Source organism: Paramisgurnus dabryanus, chromosome 3 (genome assembly GCF_030506205.2).
Source record: "Paramisgurnus dabryanus chromosome 3, PD_genome_1.1, whole genome shotgun sequence".
NCBI classification, from domain to species: Eukaryota; Metazoa; Chordata; class Actinopteri; order Cypriniformes; family Cobitidae; genus Paramisgurnus; species Paramisgurnus dabryanus.
The window spans coordinates 29,540,104-29,549,836 of NC_133339.1; the positions used below are offsets into that span (position 1 = coordinate 29,540,104).

At 33.4% G+C, this 9,733-nt stretch overlaps 1 long non-coding RNA gene across 1 annotated transcript; it reads right to left on the reverse strand.

Moving 5' to 3' along the window:
- Positions 1 to 6,066: 6,066 nt before the first annotated feature.
- LOC135767040 (uncharacterized) lies at positions 6,067 to 9,297 on the reverse strand. Its single transcript, XR_010541875.1, has 3 exons — positions 9,195 to 9,297; positions 6,500 to 6,647; positions 6,067 to 6,298 (listed from the first exon to the last, which is right to left on the reverse strand). It is a non-coding gene; the product is annotated as an uncharacterized lncRNA (long non-coding RNA).
- Positions 9,298 to 9,733: the final 436 nt, after the last annotated feature.

Genomic DNA, 9,733 nt, shown 5'->3' on the forward strand with positions numbered 1-9,733 from the left:
ACCCGTCACTGTAATATACACACGTACAAAAACCTGTGCTTGCATCGTGATTACTTTATAATGTGATTCTCGACAAATTACTGATTGTCAACAACAATCATCTGGATTGAACCAAAGAGTAAGTTAGTATTTTTAACATGTATTTATTAATTTATCATATTTATTATAACCCTGTATGAAACATTAATGATGTTCATTGATTTCACTGTGATTGTAATCTGACAAAGTTGTACTTGTGACACAGTTAGAAAGTTCACTATAAAAAATATGCAGCTTTAAGTTAAAACAACTTGGTTTGGCAAGTCAATTGAACCTACTAGTTTATGTTTTGGATTAAAAAGTTGACACAACTTATAAAAAACAAGTTGAATTTGTTTAACTTTACTTTTTAATTTAAAGTAACATAAAAATTTTACAAAAATGCTGCACATTTTTACAGTATAGATCAGGGGTTCTCAAAGTCCGGACTCCGGTCCGGATCCGGACCCGACGGCAACTTGATCCGGACCCGCGTCCACTTCATATTACAAGTGCATTAATTTCTATGTGATTGTTTAAATTTGTGCATTTGCTATTTTACAAATGCATATTAAACTTGTAAACCATTCGTTTAGTTTTTTTTTTCTTTTTAGATTTTAGAGTATTCCTGGTCCGAAAATAAAACGAGTTATTTTAAAATTTCCTGTGTGACGCTGTAGCCATCACACCCAGATATTATGCACAGCTACTTCATGTACTACGACTTTTGATCAGTCCTTACCAATCACTGTTGGTTTGAGCCATTTAAAACATGCATTTAAAAAAGCAACACTCGTCAAACATAATCTTATACATATTCTTTATTATCATGAAAATACCTGAAAAGGTTTGAAGAACAGCAATATAAATATATCCATTTCCTGGAGCTCCGTGTGTCTGGTTCTTCGTCTGCAGCACATATTAAGTTTATGCCCTAGAGCGCCCCCTGGCATTTGGATGTTGCGGCATTTCACCGTAATTCATTGAGAAGCATAGCAAGCATCATCAGCCAATTTACAGGTGCACCCCTAATTTTGGTCAGTGTCTCTGCCTACCAACCACACTTTTTTGCCATGGTTTATGCATCTGATGGAGAACAAACTGTGCCATTTCTCTAATTAGGTTGCTCTGTGTTTTGCACCTGGTTACTTTTGTCATATTTCTTGTGTTTATTTAAAAAAAATGTTTACGTTAAATGCAAAATATACTTATGTTTTTCCCAAACTATTTGTGTTGATTTGTTATATAAACAAATGATTTACATAAAGTTTTTCCGGACCTATGAAAATTATGGGAATTCAGATTTGGACCTTTGAATGTAAACCTTGAGAACCCCTGGTATAGATAATGAAATAATTGTTTTTGAACTGTATAAAAACATTGATTTTGAATGCAACGGTCAGATGTTCTCCAGGCATGGAACCACTGGAGACAGAACCACTGGAGACAGGACCACCAGTGGGACCAAAGAGAATGGGGACCACTGGAGACAAAATCAATGGAGACATGATCACCAGAACAAGCATCTTTGGGACCAGGGGAATCGTTAGCCCATTTTTATATAGCCTTGGTCAACCCCTAGCAACCCCATTTATTTCTATCTCTGGCATTCTTTGTATATAGACCTAACCTTACACTGTGAGGTACCACTCTCATTGGGGGGCTGAGACACCCTAAAATGAAATCTCTAAAATCACCCCGGTTTGGGACCACAGAGGATGTGGACCACTGGACATGGGACACTGGAGACAAGACTACTGGGAACAGGACCCCCAGAACAAGGATCTTTGCAACCACCAAGGACAGGTTCCTACGAACATGGGCCCACTGGAAACAAGCATCTTTGGAAGACCGGGGAACAAAAGGACTTATCACCTTACCAATGAAGTGTAAATAAATAATCAATGTAGTCATGTTTTCACACTGAACAGACTGCTATAGCTGATTTGGTGTAGACCACAGAAGAGTTCCATTCATGTAATTCCGGTTTATTAAAATGTTATTGTGACATTAACAACCAAATTATGAACCTCTCTACTGTGCTTCAGTTATACACAAAAGTACACACCATAACAAAAATGTGACAATTTTTAGTATCATAAAACAACCAGCACATACCATGCTTTAGGAGCCACTTCTATATTTGCAGTCAATGCATTTTTTATTATTTTAATCTAACAACGGCTTTATTTATTTTATCAAACAAGTGAAGTGTTTTAAGTATTTAACATTTACATTTTACTTTTACATTTATTTATTTAGCAGATGCTTTTGTCCAAAGCGACTTACAAATGAGGTAAACAATAAAAGGAATTATAGCAACACAAGAACAGCAAAACATAAGTGCACTGGAAGTAGTCTCATCAAGTCCAAAACAGTATACATAGCCAAGGGTTGGTTAGCATTTTTTTTTTTTAAAGAAATGTACAGATAAAGAGAAAGGAAAAATAGAGAAAGATAGTAAGTCCTATATTAGGAAGTGAGGTAATGGCGGAAGAGATGGGTTTTTAGCCAAGTCTTAAAGACAGCTACAGAGTCAGCAGACCATGTCACAATCGGCAGATCATTCAACAGTTGTGGAACAGCTCCTGAGAAGGTACGCGCTAATGTTTTTTTTTTTTAAATCAACACTTGTTTTATTTAAAATAAATAAATAATGAAACCTGTTTTTGTGGATCATAAAGATTTTTAAAGACACACTGAGGTAAGTATTGCCACTTTTAAAGTGATGTTTACGAAATTAATATTTCACTGTGGCCACCCCATACACAGTGATACATGGAACCTCAAATACTCCTCATACAGCACACTTCTTCACAAACTATTGATGGACACAACACCTTTTTTTGTTTGCTGCTGTATTTCGTATTAGGTTTCAGATTTTCAAAGTCTTGTTTGTACTGATTTTATTTTTTTTTATCTATCAGGGCTAAGAGTAATTAACTAAAAATCATTGTTTTGGTGTGGACAGATATGAAATGGAAAAGGATCATTTTAGATTGTTACTAAGTTTTGTTTGTCACATCCTTAATCACTGCTTTTAGTAGCACAATTATCTGGGCCAGGTTCCCCAAAACGTTCTTATCGCTAAGTAGTTCTTAACCTATTCCTTAACCTCTCTCTTAACTCTATGGCACGATTCCCAAAACGTTTGTACGCTAAGTATATCTTCTGTAAGTCACACTTTCGTAAGGTTGGTCTTGACCATTCGTAAGCTCTCTCTTAGCGTTGTTTGAAGGCAAAACGCTATCGCCGCAGTCTTTAGAAATCAGCGCAGCGCAGTACAAGTCAAACTATGGTATGCTGACAATGATGTTATGTTATAGACATTTTAAGACTTAAAAATAAAGGTAACACTTTATTTCGATAGTCCACTTTAGACATTTTACTAATTATGAGTAACTTTGCAACTACTTATTATCTACCAATCTTTAGAGAATTAGTAGACTGCCTGCTTAATATCTACTAACACTTTATTGTGATGATATCTCAACAGACATTCAACTGACTATAAGTATCTTTGCAGGAGCATGTCAACTTATTCCACTAACCCAAACCTCTTCCCTAACCCCAACCCTTACAGTCTACTAATACTCTAATGACAGTTAGTTGACGTATAGTTGAAAATTATTGACAGTTAGTTGACATGTAGTTGCAAAGTTTTTTATAGTTAGTAGAATGTCTAAAGTGGACTATCAAAATAAAGTGTAACCAAAATAAAATATGTTTGCAATGGATACAGGGCTATTTATGCAGTTGACTTTATTTGGTATCAGAACTATGAATCAAAGACGGCGCCGGGGTTTGTTCCTCATTGAAGTCTGTTCCCTATATGTTTATAGCGTTTACATTTATAATTTAGAAAGATTAAATATTTGAATTGGTTATACTAAAAGGCAATAATATCATGTATTCTATTATACAATTTATTAAATATTTCATATTTGACAGTTTTATGTCTTTTAACATATAGCCTTGTCTTTTTCCTTTTTTTCTCTCTCTACTGTTTGTTTTAAAACTGTTATGTTTCCATACAAAATAAATATATATTATACATATAATATGGTTCATACTGTAAAAATAATTGATTTACAATCAAGAACAATCGAGATACATTACATAAATGCACACACATCTCAGTAGCCATTAAAACTTTCAATGTATATAAAGAATAAACGTATAATGTGATAAAAACGCGATAAAAACACTACACTAAAGGGAAACATAGGGGGAACAGACTTCCACACAACACCGGTAACCCTGTAACCGTTTAGTCCATGCCAATTTTTTTTATTCGGCAACACTTAAAACTAGGGATGCACCGATACCACTTTTTTGGAATACGAGTACTTGCATTTCAGTACTTGCTGGTACCGATACCAAGTACTTAATAAAAAACATGATTTAAATTTACAGGTAACAGCTTTAGTCATATTATTTAACAAAAAAACAAGGGACTAGTTTTCCAGTTTGTTGTAAACGCTGCCTCTTTGGACAACACAACAGGCATTAACCCCTTACACGCCGCTCAAACATAGCCATTTCTCAGACCGTGGTATCGATCCCTGGTATCGGGGGACTTTTAACGAGTACGAGTACTTTAGAAAATTTGGTATCGAGGCCGATACTCGATATCAGTATCGGTATCGGTGCATCCCTACTTAAAACCTTTTGACAATTTGCCTGACGTGGCTAAATTACAAAAATTGCCTCCCAAGACAACCCATTATGGAGCTGCTAGATCTTCTCAGACCATATTCCCTATCTAACTCTCACTGTTTATTGTAGATAGGTTGTTTTTTATTGATGATTTTTATGGTATGATTAGCGAGGGATACCCGGTTCGTCTACCCGTATTACTGACAAATTGATAATTTAATTAATAGTCTATATTTTACGGATAACTTAAACTATGTTAAAATAAATGTTACTGGAATAATTTGAGTAATGTTCCATTTGTATAGAACGTGTTGTCTTTCTTAACGCTGTAATGCACCTTCACGTGAAGTGGAAAATCGATCCCTGAGAGATCGATCGCAAATAATTCAGCACCTTCACTTGGGACAGCGACATTGTTACGTCGAACTTAGAGGCGGCGTGTTGAGAAGCTTCCTAATAGACACTTCGGGGAACACACTTAGGAACACAAACAACTTGGTAAGATATATCTTTTTGAGTCTTCTTAGCGCGCTAAGAGTGAACGTTATCGGGGAACCGGGCCCTGGACCTGAACAAATAAACAATATCTATATGATTCCATAGTTTTACTGGACATTTTATGCTTACACTATTATTACTGTGAGACAATGCTGAACTTGTGTTAAGTGTGATTTTACTACAAATAGATATTGAATTACGGTTACTGTAGTACTGTAGTCCCTACTGACAGAGTCACAATTTTTGACTTTTCTTGGTACTAGAGTAGGCCTTCTCTACCAATACGCTGATAAGTTCAAACCATTTAAATTTAGGCTTTTATCCAAAGTGGGTTAGTTTGTGTGTGCAATGTGTTTCCTGGGAATGGTTTCATGAACTTACAGTAATACTGCTAAAACAGAGCACATCAAGTTTTATGTTTACATAGGCCTATACATTGTTTTTGTTAGTAACATATTTTTTCTGTGTTTGGCTGTTATTAGATATCTCAGTTTTCTGAAGGGCTCAACAGTTTGCAGATGCTCTGTGTGATGTGCATCTGTGCACAACAAATTTTATGCTTTAATGGTCACCCTGTTCCCCAGAGAAAAAATATTCAAAGTTTACTACAGAGAATAAAGAGAATATATTTATAATAACAGTCTAATCTTTTTAGAAAATATAGTCTACCTATATGTCTAAGTATACTTTTTATTTCCATTCTCAACAACTAAGGGAAATTAAGTCATTATTTGGAGATGTGCAGATATTTCACAGTAAACAATATACTATTTTTACAACTACAAATCTATTTACCAATATACAAAAATGTTTAATAATGTGATAAGGCTTTGACAAAATACAAAATATCATATTAAAAGTATTCAACAAATAAAAATATAATCTGAATGACTTAAAAAGTACACATGATATGGGAAGTACACTTAACAGTGTGATAGTGACCGCATGTTTGTCAATATCCCTAAAGACAGAAGTAATAAATACACATTTAATAATGACTCACTGATAAACAAGCACAGAACAAGATCGAGAAGAGACCGCTTTCTCTCAATCATAGCAATGATCTCAAGCAAGTAAATAAACTTTGAGTCCGTGTTAATTTTCAAAAATTTCACTGCTTCATCTAAAACAACAACAAAAAACATGGAAAAGCAATCAATATTTTATTTATTTAAATAAAGTAATTATTAATAATGATTTATACAAAACACTTCAATTAATACAACCCAGCATATTCCATACAGTGTACAACAGTAACAGTAATCTAAAATAAATCTCCTTCATAAAAAATGCTCTGTGCCCTATTTAGTCATACTATGATTACCTTAGATAGGCTGATAAGAGCATGTAGTTCAGAGAAAAGAGGAAGATGAATGAGGTGGCAGTAGAACAGAGACTTCTGAACTCATCCTTCTCAGAAACATCTTTATTACAGTGTAATGCAAAGCCTGTTTCAGGTTTTGAAGGCTCATCTGAGGAAAACACATACATGTATATGATGTACATTACAGATAGTGTCAAATACACATAATACATTTAAGTCATCCTATTTTTAAAACTCAGTTTTTTTATTGGGCCTCTTGTTTGTGTTATACAGTATAAGCACATAGTTGCCACTTGTACAGCATATATTCATTTTCATTTTAATGTACACATGAAAAACCAGAGTACCAATACCAGTGTCCTAATGTAACACATTTTGTAATTAGCCTAACCTTTTGTTTACATAAGCATATTTCTAAAAAATATAATTAGATTTTTGGTTAAAGTTCATTCAAGTTTACAGTGTATCATTACAAATACCAAGAACACATTTAATCTTTGTGCTTATTAAATGTCAGTATTTAAAATATTTAAATTGTTTATCTAGCTGGAATATAAGTGGCATTACTATGTACCCAATTAAGTATAGATTTTAAAGCCTCAAATAATTGCTGGATTAAATCATGCAAACACAGATTTAGTATGAAATGTAAAAGAAAACACAACAGAAAGAAACAATCAATACTAAAACACATATGTGCCAGAAAGTGCTTTAAGCATCTTAGGTTTCAGTATGAAAACGACAACATTAGACTGCATTAAAATAATATGCATTCATATAGGTCTTAGCTTTAAAAAAACGTAAAATATTTTTGTCTTTTATTTCTTATAATCACCTGACATGTAATAATGTGTAATAATGGCTTTTGACCCATGCAATATAATTATACGAACATGAAGAACAAAGAACATAACAAAAAACAGATATGTAAGATTAAAAGAGAGCAACGGACAAAAGCATGTCAGACAAAGTGAAATGAAAACCGAGACACATTTAAAATATCATAAATGACAAATACTAGTTTGTAGACTAGACTGTTTTTAATAAAAATTGGTTTCAGACAAACAATACTTGGTTACTAGTTTTTGTATGAAACTTTTTCATAGTGCCACCCCACCCCAAGTCACTGTGATATATACATGTACAATAACCAATGCCTGCTGCATCACGTCTAATACCTGGGCCGGGTTTCCGGATAACGATTGAACTTAGCTCTTAACAGCGCTTTCTACGAGCTACTTAACGAACATTCGTTGTTCATTTACGTGCGTTTCCCAAAGATGCACGTGAAACGATCGCTCGCAGCTGGGTTTTAAGTGCTACTTACGAGTCGCTATCCGTTTGTCAAGTGCTGAAATGTCACCAATAGAATGACTCGAATTTGTAGCAGAAGCTTGTTTAGGCTAATGATCTTCAGCCGATGTGCACTAATTTTTTAAAATAATATTTTTCATTATTGTTTAATGACTAAATATTATACAATTTAGTCATTAAACAATTATTCGTTTAAAATTATTTAAATGTTTTAATAATTTGTGCATAATGAAATATTTTCCGTATGTAGTTAGGAGTCGCCCCACTGCGAAATGCCTTCTGCATTTTATGTAATAGTTTAGATTATTATTATTATTGTTTTTTTTATTATCTATGTTTATTTATTATTGGGGATTATTGCATTGTACCGTACATATTTATTTGGTTTCCTTAATCAGATGCCATTTCACTTCAAAACAATTATTTTTACTGTAGATTAATTATAGAAGCAATTTGTAGGAACCATTTATCAATTTGCCAAAATTTACCAAATATGTTTTCCTTCTTTATTAATTTATGTTTAGTAATTTAAATTTCTCATTTTAATTTTAAATATATTATATTAAAGTAATTTAAACAAATAAACAAAGAAGAACCCAATAAATAAATACATTTAAAGCATTACATTATCGTCATTGCAGGAGTGCAATTTGCTGGCTGTCCTGCAGGTGACCTTGTAACTCTGTTGTCTTACGATGCACTTATGAATGAACGATTACTCCAGAGCACTCGTAGATCTACGATGATTTTCAAGTGCTACTTAAAGGGCCATTTCACCGATAAGAGCATTAATCTTTATGGAAAGTGGGTCATATTTGTAGTCAAAATGTAACATAAATTTAGAATTTTGTGTCTATTTGACAGAGAAAAGACAGAACGTGACTTTAGAGCACATTTATATGAAAAACTACAACTCCCACTATGCACCACAATGCACAGCTTTGCAAGCCACTCCCATTAATCGGAACACGGCTCAGACATGCTATTATGTACATAAATGCCACATTAGTAAAACAAGGAAAATAGCCATCACCACTGTGTCTGACAGACACCAATCATAACTTACTTTTAAACGTGATGTTACATTGTGTTACACACAATAACACTCTGGTCTGGTGTGTAGCAAAGTCTTATTCAAACAGTAACGTGCGGTTTCAGATCCGCAGTACAAATGTCTTTTCAAGTACTTAAAAAAGGGTATGCATTTTAAATGTTTATTTAGTTTTACCAATTTTCTTATTGTCTCTTGTTTACTGTAATTATATTTGTGTTATTATTAGCCTCACTGCTCTCACAATATAGACATATAAAACACCGCTCAGATATGCTATTGTGTACATAAATGCCACGTTAGTATAACAAAGAAAATAGAAACACTCACTTTAGTCAGACGTCCGTTTATCCCTGCATCCTCCACACAAACACGTCCCCTGCATAATATCTCCACAGACGGCCCTGTATGGTGTGAAGTTCTACTGAGCACTAATGAAAAACAGAACATAGAGTGTTATATTATATTATATTATATGTATTTTACATTATTTATTATGAGCCTCTGTCAAACAGTTATTTTTGTTCTTTATTTGATTATTTTATTACTTTTGTTTTGTCCTATCTAGATGTGCTTTATTGTGTTACTCACTTGTACTGCTTGTAAAATACAGAAAATGCATCAAATATTAGCAGACAAATAATAACCCACATTTAGGTGTCATTGTTTTTATTGCTCCTTACACCTTCTGAAATTATGTTGAAAATTGTTGTTTAAAATGTAAATTGTAACTTTTTGTAGTTAACATGAAGCACCTAAATAATAGAGATGTCATCAGTTTCAGCTGAAAATAAGTTTTTTATAGGATATCATAAATTCAAATGTTCTACTTAATCTTGTTAAATGTTAAAGAACTGTAGCGGTTTCCC